This window comes from Equus przewalskii, chromosome 10 (assembly GCF_037783145.1).
Source record: "Equus przewalskii isolate Varuska chromosome 10, EquPr2, whole genome shotgun sequence".
In the NCBI taxonomy this organism is placed as follows: Eukaryota; Metazoa; Chordata; class Mammalia; order Perissodactyla; family Equidae; genus Equus; species Equus przewalskii.
Window position 1 is genome coordinate 44,147,447 of NC_091840.1, and position 18,946 is coordinate 44,166,392.

Genomic DNA, 18,946 nt, shown 5'->3' on the forward strand with positions numbered 1-18,946 from the left:
AAAGTCCTTGGCGCCCGAATTTGCCACCTCAGGGACACCCCGAGGCCGTTGTGTGTTTCGGGGTGGGGGTGGGGTCTGGTGGGAAGGGAGACTGTGGGTGCAGATCTCCGTGGGGGCCGTTTGGATGGAGGAGCTCCCGCTCAGCAGTCTTTCCTGCCAGCCTCATCTCCACCCCCACCCTCACACCTCCCCACCCCCAAAAAAGAAAAAAACAAACCTCGACTTCTCCACCCCCTCGATCCCAAATCTGCCGCGATCATGTGATTGCTCTTGCACTGCCACTGGGGATGTGTAACTGATCACTGAACCTTCTGGGGGCTTGCGCCGATCCGTGAGCGCCCCCATCCCACCCTGCCTTGCTTGGTTGGCTAACGCGCTGCACTTCTCCGGACCCCTCCCTTGAGACCTTCCCCAACCTTTCAGTGATGTAGGAAGAGGGTCCTGCTGGCCCCTGAAGAAGATAGTAAGTGGATTTCGCCCTTCCGGATCACTCCAGTGGGACCCTCCCACTCCCTCTTGCTGGGTCTCCTAGCCCAGGGCAGAGGCAGGGGGAAGGTGTTCGGGGAGGCAGGTGGAGCCAGGTTCTGGCTCTGAAGACTGGATGCCATGGGACAAGGGCGTTTCTAAGGGTCAACCTGGCTCAAATTCCTCAGTAACAGTCCTATTAGGGAGGCAAGGGAGTTAGGGTTAGGACAAGGACAGAGCCTTGAACCCCAAAGTCTTGCCCCGGAGGTTCCTCAGTACTCAGCAGCCAGCCTCTGACCTCTGTATCCCCTTGGGTACTCGTCATTCACCATACCTTCTTCCTCTTCTCCCTCCCCCCACCATCCTGTTTTCCTTCCTATCCTCCTCCCAGGAACTCTCCTTGTGATGGTTCATTCTGCTTTGGTTTTTCAACATCAAAGGGGCAAAGCTGGAAACCCCCCCCCTCCTCCCCCCCGTGTTGGTCCTGCACTGGCCCCGCCGCTCCATCTGCTCTTTCCCCTGCAGAGGCCAGCATCGTTGGGTGAAGGTCAGGGCCCACGGCTGTGTGACGTGTGTGTGCACATGTGTCTGTGTGAATGGGGGTGCACATCTGTTCAGAGCCCTGCCTCAGATCAGCCCCTGACCCGAAGGAAGGATTAGTGACCTCCTCTCAGCCGTGCATTTGCAAACAAGTCATCACGATTCCTCATATTCACGTGCTGCTTATGTTCCTGAATATTTTTGACTCTTTGCAGAAACCCAATACTGGTTTTCCTGTTTCCCAAAGCATAGAATCCTATGGAAACCTATCTCTGGCTTTCTCTCCATTGCCCTGAAGTGGACTCCCTGACCTGATCATTTCCAAGTTTTCCATCTGCCCCCTAAATGCAGCCCCTCCCCACCCCCACCTCCGCCCCGAAGCCGAGAAGCAAAATTCACTGAGGCTGCCTTGAAAATTTCTGACCAGAGGAAGGTGAGACCAGAAAAGGAAGTTAGACGGAAGGCCACTTTAGGGGTGCCTGTTAACCAGCCCTGACCTGGGCAGCCTGGCATCTGAGCTGTCTACTCTGCTGCGGCTGCCCGGGCCTCTGAGCTCCTGGGGCAGCCTGGATGGAGGGGTAGGGCGGTAGGGTGCTGACTTGGCAGCAATGTGAGGAGTGCCTGCCTCTCTCTTGAAAATGGCTTATTTGAGAGCTGTAGAACGAGGCTTCCTGGGGAGGTGCTGTGCAGTCATGTTTGGGCTGTTAGCCATGAAGTTTCCTCTTGACAAGAGCCTAAATTAAAACAAATACCCAGGCTGTCATTTGCCTGGCACCATGGTTTTATGGCTCCCAGAGGAAGTTCCTCTGCCTCTCTGGAAGCTGTTTGCTTACAGGGCTCAGAGTCCTGGGGTGGCAAGTCACCACAAAAGCCAAATCCATCAGGAATTATAAAGGAGATATACCCGGGGCGTAGGGTGGCTGGTGTACTTTTTAGAGATGTGGATGACCCACTGATGAGGCTGCTCCTGGTACGAGTGGTAATAGCATCTCCTGAAGACCTACTGTATGCCAGACACTATGCTGGGAACTCTCCGTCTATTCCCTCCAAACCACACAACTCTGCAAAGTAGGTAGTCTTATCTCCTCACTGCAGAGAGGCTCAGGAAGCTCAAATCATTACCCAAGGTCCCATGACTGATAAGTGACAAAGCTGGAATTCAGATCATACCCTAGGACTGTCAGGGAGACTCTGCATGTCATCTGGATGTGTCTGAGCTTATTCAAGGAATAAGGGGAACATCTCTCTCTTTGATCCTCTGTCACAGAGTTCTCCCTGAAATGGTCCAGGAGGGTAAGTGGCCTCAGTGATTCTGACCACACCCTGTCCATGTCTTGCAGGAACTGGGTCTTGGTCCGGGAGCCAAGGCAGGAGTGGTTGAAGCTCTCAGCTCACTGAGGCCAGTGATTCTCTACTCCTAAGGTGCCAGACTGCCAACCGGCCCCTCCCCTCACACACTTCCTGCCTTTGGACTTGTCACCTCATTCTTTCTGGCTTCAGCATCTGTGCCAGGAGGAGTGCACCCACTTCCGTTGTAGGTTGATGGTCATTTGATAAGGGGACCTCCTTTCTCCCCTATGGTAGAAGTCCTGAAGTTTCGTGGTGATGGGGATTTGTCTGACTCCAGGAGATGGGTTGGCTCCCAGCTGCCACAGTGCTCTGGGACTGATGGGAGCAGGGTCTTTGCCCATGATAAGCTGGAGTGGTAGAGGAGGCTTCCAGCCACCACATCCTGTCTCTGCTGCTCGTTTTCCGACATTAATGTAATAACGTCAACTTCGCCCCTCAGTGCCTTGCCGAGATTCTTTCCCTGGAGCTGATATGATGCTCTCTGCAGGGCTGTGTTCTTCATTTTATCTTCTCTGTGTCTTCCTTTCACCACCCTTTCCTCTAGACACTTAGGACTTTCTCTTGGTTTTCTCCTATACCATGGGATTAGATTGGGTTAAATTAAGTTCTGTGGAACTATCTCAAAATGGGGGGTTGCTCTGAAACTGTCTCTGTCCCTCTGAGTGGAGACTGCCCTCCAGATAGATCTGACATGAGAAGTATAGGTGCCCCAGGCCGGCTAATAATTTGGCACCTCTTTAAACAGAAAATCTTTATATGTTCAGGATTTATTTTAAAAGAGAGCTGAGGGCTACATGTAAGTTCTTTTCCTTTGCCATTTCAGCCTCTTTTTTGTCTCAAGCAATTTAGCTCTGGCCTCAAGCATACCTACCCTACCCAGCCAAGGAAAACTCTGCAGTTACTTGAACCTCACAGAACGCAGAATACAATCGTCTGTTGTTACTAGAACCTGCGTTTTGGAGCTCACTTCTCTTACCCCAAGCAACGTTTCTAAGGGATATTTCAGTCTCTTGGGATGTTTTTATGCCCCTTATAGACTCCATGCCCTGTCCGAGGGCCAGGAAAGCATTTGGGGCTGTGGGAATACAAACCCATCTCCAGATGATCCTGACCCTGCCTCAGTTTCCCATCTTGTTCCTATATTAGCCATGCCAAGGACCAAGCCACTGACCCGACAGACTGCGTGGGTTTGATCAGAGCAACTTTCTCACCCAGACCACCCTGATGTGCTAGCGAACACCTGCAGATGAATGTTTTCTTATCCTTGGAATAGCCCCAGGCATAACACCAGCCCCTGTTGTCATGGCTGCCGGAGTCTCAGAGGTGGGGCTGGCAGAAGAATTGTCATCTACTCAGAGAAACACAATTTGTTGTTGTTGTGATTGCTGCTGTTGTTGTTCTTTGGAAACAGGAAGAAATGACAGGAACGTTCATGGAGAATTAGCTAGAGAATACTGTTAGGTGGGGAGAAGATGGGGGGATGGTGAGGAAACCCCGTTTTGTCTCACTCCCGCGAGTAGGATGGAAGACTTGGGCTGCTCTCTGAGGTCTGGTCTGTTTCCCCGGCGATTCTGGTGCCCACTCCTTATACACACCCCTCTGGGAGGCAAGGCTGTGATGTCTCTTGTGGGTACCATGTGGATTAATTAGCGTTTATAAAGCTTTGAAGATGAGGAATGTTGTTGAACTGCTCAGCTGTCCAGCTCATCACTGAACAGGGATCCATGAAAGGCTTGCAGAGGAATTGGGAAGGGGCTGGGAAGGGGCAGGGGGCTGGCAGGAGCAGAGTGTTAGACCAGGTTCTCAGGTGGTGCCTAGCCCAGTGCCTCGTGCATAATAAGCCCTCGGTAATTTTTGGTTGCATGAGTATGAGAGAGAAGAAAACTTCTGGGTTCTTGGCTCTTGTGATGCTTTACTCCACCAGAAATCCCAGAAACCCGTTAGCTGGCCCATTCACAAGTTTCCGGCTGTTGTGGATGTGGTAATTGTAGTAGCTTGTAGTGGAGTCGGAGACCCCCAAGGGAGTCCCACGCATTGCTAGGGCTTGTGATTGTGTGATTGGAAGACTCCACAGCCAGTGTTGGTGCTGTAGCTGTTTGGCTCAGCTTGAGCCCTTTGGGAACAAACCAGGAACTAGGCAGCTCTGGGACAACTTGACGTCATCTCCGTGTTGTTTGCCTCTATTGGGCCCCTCTATTGGTAGGCTAAGGTGATCTGTGGGGCTTGAGTACCCACCGCATTCTACCTGCAGGGTCTTGGCACTTTCCACGGAGTACCAGGAGGAGAGGCCTGCATGCTTACCTGTTTCCAGCGGGGGATAGGAGAAGCTGATTTTGACTTATGGCTTTGGTCTGCCCCAGCTTGCATGTATTTGGGCAGGATGGGGTCAAGTGGAGCCATGGATGCCCCTGACTGGCAGTGGGAGTGTTCTGCTTGTCCCTGAAGCTTGGGGAGAACCTGTCAGACCCTGTAAATGGGGAAGAAGAAAGAAATCAAGGCACAGGTAAACTATAAGAGGCATGCCCATCTGGGGGTTGCGGATAGATGCCCAGCCCCATCCCCTGCCCAAGGTATTTGGCAAAGAGCCCTTTGAAGAGGGGCCAACTGGTACCGTGACTAACTGTGGATGGGGCTTCCAGTTCTCTGTCCCCAGATTCAGACCTTATTTTGGTCTCCCACTCACTTTTCTGCCCCTGTCTCCTCTTCCTTCCCCTCCTTTCCCATCACACACCAGAATGAAAGATGAGTATGGGTTTACTGGCCATATAGAACCTTACAGGGTCATTGTGGCACTCAGGAGATGGGGCAGATGGGTGGGTGGGCCCTGTGGTCACCTAACTGTTAGGTACCATGCTCTTTCTTCTGCCCTCACCTCTGATGCCGTCTTGTCCCTCTAGACCACAGGTAGGTGTGGCATATGTGGTCAGGCACTTTGCCTAAGGTGAGCAAGGCCTCCAGAAGGGGTTATGGGGCTGGGAGGCCTCAGGTGGACCAGTGCTGTTGGAGTTCAGAGTCCTTGTTGTTCCAGGCAGCGTGGCTGTCGGCTTCCCTAGCGTGTCAGTAGAGCTAGAGCTGCCTAGAAAAGCCGCATGTTGACTAGGGATCTGTGGGTTTACTCAAGGCTGTTGGGGAAGGATGTGGCCATAATTACCTTCATGGGATTGCAGGGCTGATCCTATTAGTGTGCTGGGCTAACCCCTTTCTCCTGGGCATTGCCTCCTGGCCAACGGCAAGGGTTTAATGGAGCAAGATTACGGAGACTGAAGATGCCATGTAATTAAGCCCAGTTATTTCCCCAGCTGGGGGACATTCCTCCCCACAGCAACAATTGATTTCCTCGCTTGTGGTCACCGTGTCCAGCTGCATGTTACCCTGCGTCTAAACAGCCTGAGGGCCACCTTTTTGAATGAGTTTCTCTGTTGAAGGTTCAGTTTTGGGAGAAAGACCCTGTTCTGAGGGTTTTGAGGCCAGGGTGGCAGTGTGTTCTGTAGGGTGGCCTACCCGGAGTTGTGCACTGGGACCTCTTTGGGAAAAGTGTCTGGATTCTGCAAAGATGCATGAAACTTCATCCTTGGGTCTCTCACAACCACTGCACCCAATGAAAAGAAAGCTCTTCAGTCCTGCTCGGTTCACAGAAATTAGATTTTTCTATTTGGTATAGGAAGAATGACAGAAAACAAAATATTTAACGACCCCTACTATGTGCCAGATGCTGTGCTGGGTACTTTCCTGACATTATCCTAACAACCCAACAAGATATCTGTTATCATCCCATTTTATAGGTGAGGAGACTGAGGCCAAGAGAGGTTGAGTTATTGCCAAAGGTCTCCCAGTTTGAGCTGGGCCTGATCTCAGATCCCTCTGACTCTGTATGTAGCCCATTCAGCTTCCGACAGCAATACTGATTACACCCAATACCGATTGAGTACCTACTGTATGTCAACACTGTCCTAGAAGCTTCCCATGTGTTATCACCTATCCTCAACAGTCCTTATCTTAAGAACCCCTATTCCGGCTCTGCAGGAATTCCTTTTTCTATTTTGTAGGGAAGAAGCAGGCTCAGGGAAGTTAAGTAAGTAATTCAAGGTCTTAGAGCTAGAGTGCTAGCCAGGAATGGAGCACAGGGTTGGCCTGACTAAACCATGTGCTTTGTCCCACAGTCCCTTGACTTTCACCGTGGTGCCAGTGAAGGTCCCTTGGCAGCTGGTAATTCACAGAGGTTGATTGAGCTGGTTCCTCTCTCTAGCTAGAATGACAACTATGAAGACTGTCGTCCATGGCATTCGGGCGGCTGTCAGCCTCCAGGTGTCCTGCCAGGGCCCACCAACTGGGCTGCCTCTTCCTGAGGATGATCCCAAGGAGATCTCCTTATGGGCACTTGGAACCTCTAACCCTGTGTTTCCGTGTCCCTGGGATTATTGGCAAGAAGCACTGACTTTGGAGGTAGGGATGGGGTACAGCTAGTGCCCAGTTTCCAGAGCAGAGCCAGGCCAGGGGCAAGGAAGTGGGCACTGGAGGAAGAGAGGACTTGGCGGAGCCCATGTGTGCTGGCCCTGCTCTCGGGTCTTTTTAAATTCACCTCCACAGTTTCCAAGGGAAAATGAAGAGAGCCCTCAGCTATAAATCAGGCCACTGCGCACCAAGGTCCTTTGCTGAGGCCCAGGGCCAGTTGGGCTGCAGATCCAGCTTCTGCATTTGAACTCACCCACGCACAGCATGTTAATGATGGGGTGGCTTGGTGCAGACCTTCCAGCCCCACTCCCAACACCCACTAAGGCCTGGAGCCCAGAGAGTCCCCTGCAGAGAGGTCAGTCCTCTGGGGGAAGCCTGTGCCCAGGAGCTTACACCAATGCAGATCCCTCTTTGGCTGGAGGCAGAAAGGCCGGAACAATATTGGAGGGCTTGTTGCAGGAAGGGTTTGTGTGTGGTGAGTTTTTTGGGTATGATAAAGGCGATGAGAGCCTGCCCTGAGCCAACAGCCAAAGCAGGAAAGTAAAAGGGGGGGAATCAGGGTGCCCCACAACTCCATTCTCTTCCTTTCCCTTTGCTGCTCAAAATTTCACAGGCAGCTTACTTCCTTCACCGAGTCTGCAGGCGTTTTTAGGAACCCCTGCTTGGTTGAGAGTAGGGATCCAGGAACCCTTCCCCTCACTTACGCTTCTTTTTGTAGGTGGACAACTGTGGAATTTCAGTTGCCCCTAAGGCCTTAGTTGCTCCTGACCTCTTCCTCCCACCACCTTGAACCTGCTGCGCCAGGCTTCTCCCTCCTGCTGTCCTGCCATGCTCCTGCCCTCCCCGTGGTTCCAGGATGAAGCCAGACCAGAGGCTCAGCCTTGACAAGGTCCATCCTCCAGGTGCCACCCTGTGGTGCCCTCTATCCCCTCCGCCACCCAGAGCTTTCTCCTGCTCTTCCTGCTCTTCCTCCCAGCCTCCTTCCCTCTCCCCATCTCTCAAGGGAAGAGATATCTCTTAGGGAAGACCAATGAAATGGGGCTGCCAAGCTCGAGAGAGTTGAGAGGGCCAGGAGAGCAGATCCTGTCTCTCTTTACAAAAAGGACATATTTTCATTCTAGTGCTTCTCCACAATTCTTTCTGTGCTGGTTGAAACAGGGCCTCAGTGCCAGCTCCCGGAGCCCTCCCTCACCTCGGAAGGGCTGGGGAGCGCCCATTTAATAACACGTGGCAGTAACTACTGTTGTCAGGACTGTGTCATAAGAGAGGAGCCAGAGAGCTGTGATGGGGCCTCCAGGGGGTAGCATTAGGGGACATTTGCTCATGGGTGGCCTGACCAAAGGAGTCAACTCCTCACCATTGGAATTAAGTTAGCAGCGGCCGGGGGCACCTGCCAAAGGGAGATTGGACTAGATGAGTGACTTGCCAACTCTTTGGACAACAATCCAAACATAATACATTCATTTTACGTCGCCAACCAGTACACAGAGACTGAAACAAAAGTTTCATGGGACAGTACTTACCCTTTCTATCCCATTTGCAATGCACTCATATTTTTGTGCCCTTCTGTCCTATTCTATTCCACTCCACTCCATTAAAAACAAACCCCAAAAGTGCTGGTCATGACCTACTACATTGATTTTATGACCTGTAATGGGAAAAACAGTGGATGAGATGATCTCAAAGAGCTCTTATGAACTATAAGAAATAATAATTTACCAAACTGCAGTCCCTTATATGTCACTGTTACAATTTTTGCCAGAATCACACACTTCTGTTATTTGGGACTTAATGTTTTCCTTCAATTTGATTCATTGTTTAAAATGTAACTTGCTTAGAAAGGAAACTAATGGAAAATCTGTACCACTTGCAATAAATGAAAAGTTACCTTACAAATAAATGCACTAAAGATTAAACAGTATTATTACTTCTGGTTATACATTGTTGCCCTTGGAAGGATCTAGATCTGAGCCTCCTGTGTCTTTGTTTAAAGGGAAACATACAGAGGATAGAGGATAGAGGGATGTTAAAGACGTACCAGAATCAAACAGAGTCCTTCTTCAGTAACAGGAAAGACTGAAAGGAATCAAGAAGGGAACAATTTTCTCAACTTGTGCTTGAATGTGCTTTAACACAGCATGACAAGCACGCAGGTGCTAATTGAAGGGCCCTTCTGCATCGGCATCCTCTACTTCCAGTGCCCTGGGCCCCATATTTCCCTTGGTGGGAGAGGAGTGGGAAGAAGATGATTTTCTCCCGGAGCAGAGTCTCAAACTCTGTTATGCATTTGAATCGCCTGGGGATCTTTTTAAGATGCAGGTTCTCGTTCTGTAGGTCTGAGGCCCGAGGTTCTGCATTCTAGCAAGCGCCCAGGTGATGCCAATTTGCTGCTGATGGTCTAGGGACCATGATTTGGGTAGCAGGGCTCCAGGGTCCTTTATTCCCACTCCTAGGGGACTGACCTTAGACCCTGAACCCAGTCAAACCCTTCCGTAACTCTGGATTCTGGCCAGACGAAAAGCAACCTATGACACATCTCTCTTTGGAGCCCATTTCCCAATAAAAATAAAAATAATGAAGCAATTGATGGGACACCTAATGGGTACCAGACTTCAGCTAGTGTTCTCACATTCATGATCTCATTTAAGCCTCACAGTAAACCTGTGAAAGGTTGTTCCCCTTATTTTAAGGATGAGAAGAGGGAGCGGCCATTGTGATGGGCCTCTGCTGGTGACTTCCACCATGGGGGGCACCTGCCATGGGGGACACACTGGGTCTCCTCTGCCCCCCCCCCCTCCTTCATGAGTGGCAGAAGCTCAGGCATCTGGCCTTGATGAGTGCCTCTGTCTAGACAAAACCTGTGTCCTCCCCTCCCCCCCCGCCCCAGGGGGCCAACTTGGCTGTTAATGGAGCAGAATGCCTTGGTTGTTAATTTTCTCGTGCATCATTGAGAGGGTTAATGAGAGACCAGCTGCTGTGCTACTCAGCCGGGTGGAAGGGCCATTTTCCCTTGATTTTGTCTGGCAAACATTTTGCACACCCCATGGCAGCTCCTGACCACACGTTCCCCCCTTGTGAGGCCTGGATGGTGCCCACCTGGATGGGTCAGTGGGCACCGTGTGCCGTTTTGGGGTGTAGAACATTTAGAGACCGAAAGCAGGAGCTGGTTCTGTTTCCTGCTCACTGGAAAGGAAGGATGGGACACAAATTTGATGTCAGAAGAGCTGTTTCTGGCCTGGGGGCCCTGCACTGCTGGTCAGCTGCCACCACAGCCAGACCTTTGCATCGGATGCCTGAGAGTCCTCAAGTGCCCTCTCTGGCCTGAGACACCACCCCCTTTCCAGGGCTGTGGTTACGCTAAACCCACTTCCATCCACCTCGCCTTTGCTCAGAAACCTTCAGTGGGACATTTTCTTTCCGCATCTGATCTAAATTGCCTTCAAGATCCCCCAGGCTGGGGGACCCTCGCACTATCCATTCAGATTTCCCGGCACCCCAGCACACTCCCCCTACTCTAGTCCGTGAGGCCTCTCACTATCCCGCAGCCAACCTCTGTGCTCTGGCTCAGCTACCACCACCTCCAGGAAGCCCCTCGTGCCTCAGTGAGATCCCCAGCTCAGAACCTGGAACACTGCTTGCTCTGGGCCACATCACTGAGCACTCTCTTATCTATTGTTTTGTAATGTTTACTTATGTAGTGTTTCCCGCCTTTTGTCATTTCTTCTCTGCCAGACTCTAAACTCTTTAGAGACATGAAAAATAACAAAGGCTGCCATTTATAGGGTGCCAGACACTGTCCTTAAGCACTTTACAAACAATGTCCCATTTAATCTTCAGCCTCCTGCAGAGGTCCCAACTATTTTTATCCAGTTTTGTGGATGAGAAAACTTTTTTTTTCAAGACTCTAGAGAGGTTTAACAGCTTTCCTACGGCCACACAGCCTATAAAGAGCCGAGCTGGGCTCTAAACCCAGATCTGTGTGGACGGCCCAGCCTGTGCTGTTCACCACAGGTGCCCAAACACCAGGGCCTCTGAATGAGAATCTGGGGTGGGGCCTGGGCTTCTGTATGTTTGAAAAGCTCCTCCATGTGCCCAGTCCAACTGGGGACTGACTCTCAATCACTATGTGCTTCTCTTTCCCATAACACCAGATATCTCCTTACAGTGCGGGAGCTTCTAAATGCTTTGTGTTTGAGTGAGGGGGTACGAAGAAAGGAACTGTTCTGGGGCTGAGGCCCATTGTTCTAGCACAAGGGCCACCTAAGAGAATTGTGGAGCAGGGAGGCTGCAAAGAGGCAGAGCTGGGCATGAGGAGGGCAGAAGGGCAATCAGAAAAGGATTGGGAGAGATCAAACCGGTGACCCCCTCTCTGCCCCAGCCATACCTCAGGGCCTCTAGACCAGTGCACATTAATCAGCTGCGGTGTCCTGTGAAAACACAGATTCTGATCCAGCATGTCTGGGCAGGACCTCCAATTTGGTGTTTCTAACAAGCTCCCAGGTGATGCCCATGCTGAGCAGGAAGGACCTAGACTCCTCCAAGCCCTCCTGGAGGATCTGATTCAGTCCCTTGCCAGTGTAGCATCTTCCCACCCCCCTCCTTCCTGGAGGACAAAATCTGAACTCCTGCATAGCCTGGAGCCTTTACAGATAGTGTCCCCAACCCATCTCCAGCCTCACCTCCTGGCGCTTCCTGCCACACTGAATTCTTCACAGTTCCCCAGACGCACCCTGCCCTGGCATAGTCCCGTGTCTTTTGCATATGCTCTTTGCCTGGATGAATGCCCTTTGGCCTTTCTTGGTCAGGTGCTGATGAGGCTGAATGTCACCTCCTAGGGACATCACAGACTGGTGGGGGAGTGGTCTAGACCTAGATTCCTGGTCCCGGAGAGATGCCCTCCAGAGGTTCTGGGCGCCCTTCCCTCTCCCTGCTCCCTGCAAGGGTCAGCTATGATCCCTGGCCTTGCAGAGGCCTGGAATCAGGTGACTTAATTGTCCTGCTTTGAACTTTTGCTGTTTCTTGCCACTTTTGAGTAAAAATAGAGCTGAGAATGACTGAAGTGAAACCCTACCTTGGAGCCTGGGAGAGCAGAGGAGGGGACCTCCCCCCCAACCAGGGCAGATGTGGGGGGCCCTCTGGAGCCAGGGGAGGCCTGAGGCCATCTGCAAGAGCTCTGGGGTGGGGGCCTTGTGACCTGGGCCAGGGTGCTGTGGTCATTGTGGTCATGCCCTGAACTCTGAGAGGCCAGGCACCCCCTCCCCGCCTCCGCCAGCACTTTCATAGCTGCTTTCACTTTAAAAGTTTCTCTCTTGGCTGCGGAAATTTTTCAGCACTTCTGGAGGGGTTTCCTTTGGCGCTTCCTGAGTTTTCTCCTGGGATTTTTGCCTCCAGGTTCCAGCCTTGGCGGGGACAGCTCCTGGAAGGGCTGTTCGTGCTGCCCTGGCTGACTGGGCCCTCCTACCTGCTGGCCACCCGCCCCCGTCTCCCACAGGAAGGCTCCCTGGTGCATGGGTTTTGGGGAGCAGTAGTTTCCTCCCTCTGGGGAAAAATGGCTCTTTGCCTACAGGCTGCCCATTCAGGGGCTGAGGAGCAGGCTGTGCTTGCAGGCGGGACACTGAGGACTCGTTTCTCTGGCTCTAGGCCTGTCCCATCTTCTGAGATGAGGAGCACAGCTGGAGGGAAGCAGCCTACTGCTCACAGGAAACTCGGACTTTGAAACCTTCAGCAGTTTTCTTAACCCCTTTGAGCTTCGTCTTCCTCACCTGTAAAATGGGAACAACCTCACCAACCCCACGGATCGGCTGCCAAATTCTTTAGCAAATAAAAGTATAAGATGCCCAGTCAAACTTGAATTTTAAACAATGAATAATTTTTTTTTTAGTATAAGTATATCCTATGCAATATTTGGGATATACTTATACTAAAAACTTGTTACTTAGCCGAAGTTCAAATTTTACTGGGTGTCTTGCGTTTTATTTGGTGTCTCTACCACCAGATTAAATGGCGTGTATGTGACAATCAACAAGGGACCCATCTAGATGTTCCTTGCTCATTTCATTACTTTCTTCTGCTCTCTGTGCTCTCCCTGACCCCTGGAGGCCAAGCTGATGAGAAGTTTCTGTGGAGTTGTCACAGAAATATTGAGATTGGTTTTATAGAGTTGACATAAATAATGATGTTGGGGCCGGCCCATGGCCGAGTGGTTAGGTTCACGCATTCCACTTTGGCAGCCCAGGGTTTCAAGGGTTTGGAGTTTGGATCCTGAGGGAGGACACAGCACCACTCATCAAGCCGTACCGAGGCAGCATCCCACATAGCACACCAGAGGCACTCACAACTAGAATATACAACTATGTACCGGGAGGCTTTGGGGAGAAGAAGAAGAAAAAAAAAGCGGCAACAGATGTTAGCTCAGGTGCCAATCTTTAAAAAGAAAAAAAGAGGGGCTGACCCCATGGCCGAGTGGTTAAGTTTGCGTGCTCCGCTGCAGGCAGCCCAGTGTTTCGTTGGTTCGAATCCTGGGCGCGGACATGGCACTGCTCGTCAAGCCACGCTGAGGCAGCATCCCACATGCCACAACTAGAAGGACCCACAACGAAGAATATACAACTATATACCGGGGGGCTTTGGGGAGAAAAAGGAAAAAATAAAATCTTAAAAAAAATAAAATAAAAAAAGAAAGAAAGAATGATGTGATTAATGGAAAAATGCCAATAATAATAGCTGTCACTTACCTAGCACTTGCTCTGTCTCCCACACTATTACAAGCACTTTGTGTATTTGAATCCCCTTACTCTTTGCAACAATCCTATGAAGAAGGCAGTTTTCTCCACTTCACAGATGAGAACACAGAGGCACAAATTAGGTAAGTCACTTGCTCAAGGACACATAGCTAGAAAACGATAAGCTGGGGTACGAACCCAAGCAATCTGGCCCCTCTGTACTCAGTCTTAGACAGGGTACTATGCTGCATCTTGCCTACCAACTGCCACAGTTAAAGATGTAAAGTTTCTTTAAGGTCAAGGACATGGAAACCTACAGGGAAGGCTTCACAAAGCAGGTGGTAACACAGCGTGCTCCAGAGGGAGGTGTGACTTCCTGGGTTGCCCCGAGATCCTCGCATCGAGAGAGAGTTCAGCCAGGCATGAGGAGCTCACACTGGGGTTTGCATCTTCCTGCCGCTCACCCCTGAATGTTGTGACACTGGCTGTGTGCCAGCCTGTCCCCAGGTGCAAGAGACCCCAGCGCATCCCTGAGTGATTGCTGAGTGACTATATAGAGTGAGTGTCCCTAACAGGCTGGCTCCAGGCCTGTCTGAGGTCCATACCTGCAAATCCTAATTCTAGGTCCTTTTCAATCTTATTAATTCCAAATGATTGTACCACGATGTGGTGTCTTCCTTCTCCTTGAGAATCTTCATGACTCTCCAGGATAGACATTTTTCCCCTTTATAAAATGAATACATGGAGTTATTGAGGACTAGAAAAATACCTAAAAGTAGAAGGAAGAAAATCCATGTACCCTTTCCCACTCCAAGAGGATCCTTCCTCTTTGTTCTTCTCTGTGCCCCAGAGTCTGGCCATGCAGCCTGACTGTGTGCTCCTGGCTGAGGTGAGGCTGGAGGCCAGAGCATGACAGGAACCTCGAACAGCCCCACATCCCAGCACCACCCCTGGATGCTTGTGTCAAGGAGGATAAATGGGAAAGAGGGTCTGGAAACCAACAGTTGGCATCTCCCTTTCTCCGGCTGGCTCTTTGAGACAGGATGAGGATGAGATACCTGCAGCTTCCCTCTCTCAAGGCCATCACATGCCCACCTGTCCCCGCTACCAGCCCATCCCAGGAGCAGTGTGGACATGCCTGCTGTTAACAAGGGGCTGCCCCGGCCCTGTCCTAGCTTGTGGCCAGAGATCAATTTCCAGAATGTACTTGTGATTCTGCTTGGCCCAAAGCCCCGATCCAAGTCTTCCCCTCTTTTCCCACCACAGGCCACCCCCAGGCCCAGCTTCTCCATGGTGTAGTCTTTCCTCATTTTCGGAAGGTTAACTTCAAAGAAAAATCTGAGACTAAGAGCTTGGCCTGTTGTCTGCTACCGGCTCCCTCCAGTTCTCTGCCCTGGCCCCTCCCCCCAGGTCCCTAAGGGACTGTTCAGTAAGTGCTTGTTGGCAGGTTCAGAGAGGCCTGAGTTCATCCATCAGGACACCGGAGTTCCCAACCTGGTTACTTACTGCTGCGTCCATCAGGGTCCGCAGGAGACAGATGGCACACTCAGATTGGGAGTTTGGGGAGACATTATAAGGAGACTATGACCAAAGTGTGGGCAGGACGAGGGGAGGCTCTGGTTCCCACAGCAGGAGACACAGAGGCCGTGTGAGCGGCTTCTTGGCAGGAGCTACAACCTTCGATGGAAGCACACGGCCTGGGTGGCCCACAAGGATGAGCTGGGGGTAGAAATATCTCAGCCTCACATCCCTTCCTTCCTCTGACCTCTGCTGGGGCAGAAAACAGGGTGGAGAAGCAGGGAGAAGGGACCAAAGGGGCACACTCCGGTAAACTATCCTGTGTCCAGGTAAAATCATTCTCTCTGAATCTTTCCCCGTCTGCAGAATGAGAGTTATACATGCCTGTCCCATGGATGTCCTGGGGTTGTTGTAAAAATCAGCAAAGGTGGTGGCTGGCCCTGTGGCCTAGTGGTCAAAGTGGCCTAGTGTTTTGGCTCGCTCTACTTCCTCAGCCTGGGCTTGTGGGTTCAGATCCCAGGCGCAGACCTACACCACTTGTCAGCCATGCTGTGGCAGGCGTCCCACATATAAAATAGAGGGAGAGTGGCACAGATGTTAACTCAGGGCTAATCTTCCTCAAGCAAAAAAAAAAAAATCAGCTAAGATGATGAGTGGTGAGGATGTGTGTTCATCATACTGTTTTATACCAGAGTAAGGGATAATTGCTATTATTGATAAATGCTTGCTGGGTACCCCCGACAGAATGAGTCTTACACATTCTCACTTCTGCTGGGGAACTACTAATCTTCAGAGGATGTGTGGGTAAAGGAAAAAGAAATTGCAAAATTGCGAAAGCCTGGATTTGAATCCCAGAGCCCCTGCTTAATCGTTGTGTGGCATCAAATGAGTCATTTAATGAGCCTCTGCTGTGAAATGTGCCTCATTGGGCTGGTTTGGGGTTCAGAGGAGAATGGATGCTGTCATTACTATTAGCCAACTGCGTGGGGAGTGGATAGTGGAGGCGTCCTCAGCCCAGTTGTAAAGACGTGACTTGTGGGTGAGTGGGGCTTTCTGAAAGGCCCAGGGTAGGTGCTGAGTAGGAGGCAAGGTCTGAGGGCCCCAGCCTTTGTGCACCTGAGAAGGGATGTGTACCTGCGCTGGGGGTCCGCCTGGTTCTCCAGAAGGCAGTGAGGCCTCCTGACGCCTGCCCCTTTCTCTCTGCCAATGCATTTGTCAGCAGCATTCCCTAGAGGCTGAAAGGGTCAAGGACAACTCCATCAAGTGACAGTGTCTTCACTGGATAAGTGTCCCCCTTTGGGAGATTTCTGTATAACTGAAGATTTGTTGAGTGAATGAATGATTGATTGTTGGTCTGCACTAAAGGCTCTCCTTAGAGCCAGAGGCTTGGATGTGAATATTGATTCCACGAAATCATTACATCTTTGAGCCTCAGTTTCCTCATTTTTAAATTTGGGGTATAATTCATATGTACCTTGCAGTTGCGAAACTGGCATTTGGTTAAGTTCAATTACATAATGTGTGGGGAGTGCCAGGCCCATCGGGACACCGTGAAGTGTCACTTTCTGCCCTTTAGCAATACACGTGACCAGAGGCACTGTGGACACAGGCCCCCGAGGCTCTGTTCCTGGAGTATTTGTGCTTGCCTCTGATCCCAGGCAAGGCCTGCTGTGGGTCCCTCTCCTCTCGGCTCTGAGGGACCTATTCTCTCAGGACAGCACCCGTCTCCCTGGTGGTGACATCACTCACAGGGGCCTCCAGTTCAGGGACAGCATCCTTCATCCCTCAGCTGGGTCCAGGTCCTGCAGTGGTTCCCGGGCTCCAAGGCACAGACCCCTGGGTCTCCCTCCAGCATCACTGACCCAGGCCCAGGGACATGGACGCAACTCCTAATAATAACAGTAATAACCATCACTGACTTTTACTGAGTGCTTACTGTGTACAGGCATGGATCAGTTAATTCTCTTGGACTCATCAGAGTCCCTATGGCTAGAGTAACATTTCAGTGTAACTGATTTCCTTTGTAATCCTATGTCTTCTATGTGTTTCAAAACGTTCTTCAGAGAAGGGTCCATTGGTTTCACCAGACTGCCCTGGACCCATGGCACAAAAGAGTGAAAGGTCCCTGCTTGTTCCCAGGAGATGGCGAGTTCCAGGTGTCCTGCACTCTGAACAGAATGTGGCCTTTTCTGGGTCACTCTGGGGCATGGCTACGATGGTGGCCTTCACTGAACTGGCTGGGGAAGACCTGGGCCCCTCTCCTAGCTCACCCACTACCTGGCTGTGCGACCTTAGGCAGGTCCTCAGTGCCCTCAACTGTACAATGTAGTGATTGGACCACCCTTACATGGTTTTAGTTTCTATTTTATATGTGAAATATATATACAAAAGCATAAAATGCCTGGGTTTGGTTTAATAAAGACTTATAAGACAAACACCATCTGCCCTCGGTTAAGCCTGAAGAGACCATTGCCAGTCCTGAGAAGCTGCCAAGCACCTCCTGTGTCAGTTTGCTAATTCAAAGCGCCACAGAGTGGGGGGACTTAAACAACAGAGACGGGCTGTCCCATAAGTGCTGGAGACCAGAAGTCCGAGATCAAGGTGTCAGCAGGGTTGCTGCCTTCTGAGGCTCTGAGGAAGCATCCGTTCCGTGCCGCTCTCCTACTTCTGGAGGGTTGCTGGCAGTCTTTGACGTTCCCTGCTTTATAGATGCATCACCCGACATCTGCCTTCATCTTCACATAGCGTTCTCCCCCTGTGTCTCTGCACCCCAATTTCCCCTTTGTATAAAGAAACCAGTCATGTTGGATTAGGGCCCACCCTAATGACCCATTTTAACTTGATTAGCTCGATAAAGACTCTATTTCCAAATATGTCACATTCTGAGGTACTGGGGCTTAAGACTCCAATGTATTTTTCTAGGGGGACACAATTCAACCTATCGCACTCACCCTCAGTGCCCCCACCCCCCCACCCCCCATGGCAGACAGAGGTAACCACCATCATAAAGTTTGTGTTAATCATTCCCTCCTTTTCTTTAGAGTTTTCCTACGTAGATATGTATTCCTAAATAATATAACTGTGTAGTTTTTTCCCACAATTTATATACGTAGAATCATAGTGTAAGTATTTTTCTGTGACTTGCCTTTTTCAGCTTAAAATTATGTTTTTGAGATTCGTCTTTGTTCTTGCCTGTAGCTCTAGATTATTCATTGTCAAAGCTGCATAGGAATAAACTACAGCTTACTTAGCAGTAACAATGGTACTCCTACGTTTCTGGACAAAATCCATAGTAGGAAAGTCATTTTACACTACAACATGGCTCACATGCTTTATATATGTGTATATCCCTGAGACAAGCTTCAGAAAACAATACCTGCTTTTTGTATGTGAGGCCCCTTTTCAATCCATTCCAAGAGGTGACCTGCCAAACGGATTGCAGGTCCACTCACGGGTCAACCTGCAGTGGCTGGATGTGCCCTGCTGCTCTCGCCAGGGCTGTCTGCCTGCACAGCCATTGGCACAAGACCACTGTGCCTGCTGGTTCTCACCCTTCCATCTGTCCTGACTGTTGGCTTCTCCCTGCTCCTACTGAGCATGTTCTGGCTGTGGCCGTGTCTTTGCAGTTGCTGCATCTCACGGGCTGTGGCCTGAGAGACTAGACCCCTGGGCACGTTAGAAGTGTATGCACTGTTGCATTACTGACTTAGTCAGGGAGCAAGAGAGAGAGTAGGGTCTGGGACCAGACTGTCTGGGTTCCGAGTTTGGCCACTCAGCAGCTGTGTGACCTTGGGCAAGACATGTGACCTCTCTGTGCCTTGGATTCCTCATCTGTAAAATGGAGCTATTAATAGTACCTACTTCATGGGGTGGTGTGAGGATAAAATGAGTTAATTTAT

The 18,946-nt window shown here is 50.8% G+C and overlaps 1 protein-coding gene across 3 annotated transcripts in view; it reads left to right on the plus strand.

Annotated features, from left to right (window-relative positions):
• Nucleotides 1–18,946, plus strand: part of ABR (ABR activator of RhoGEF and GTPase) — a 179,159-nt gene that overhangs the window by 45,482 nt on the left and 114,731 nt on the right. The window lies entirely within an intron of this gene.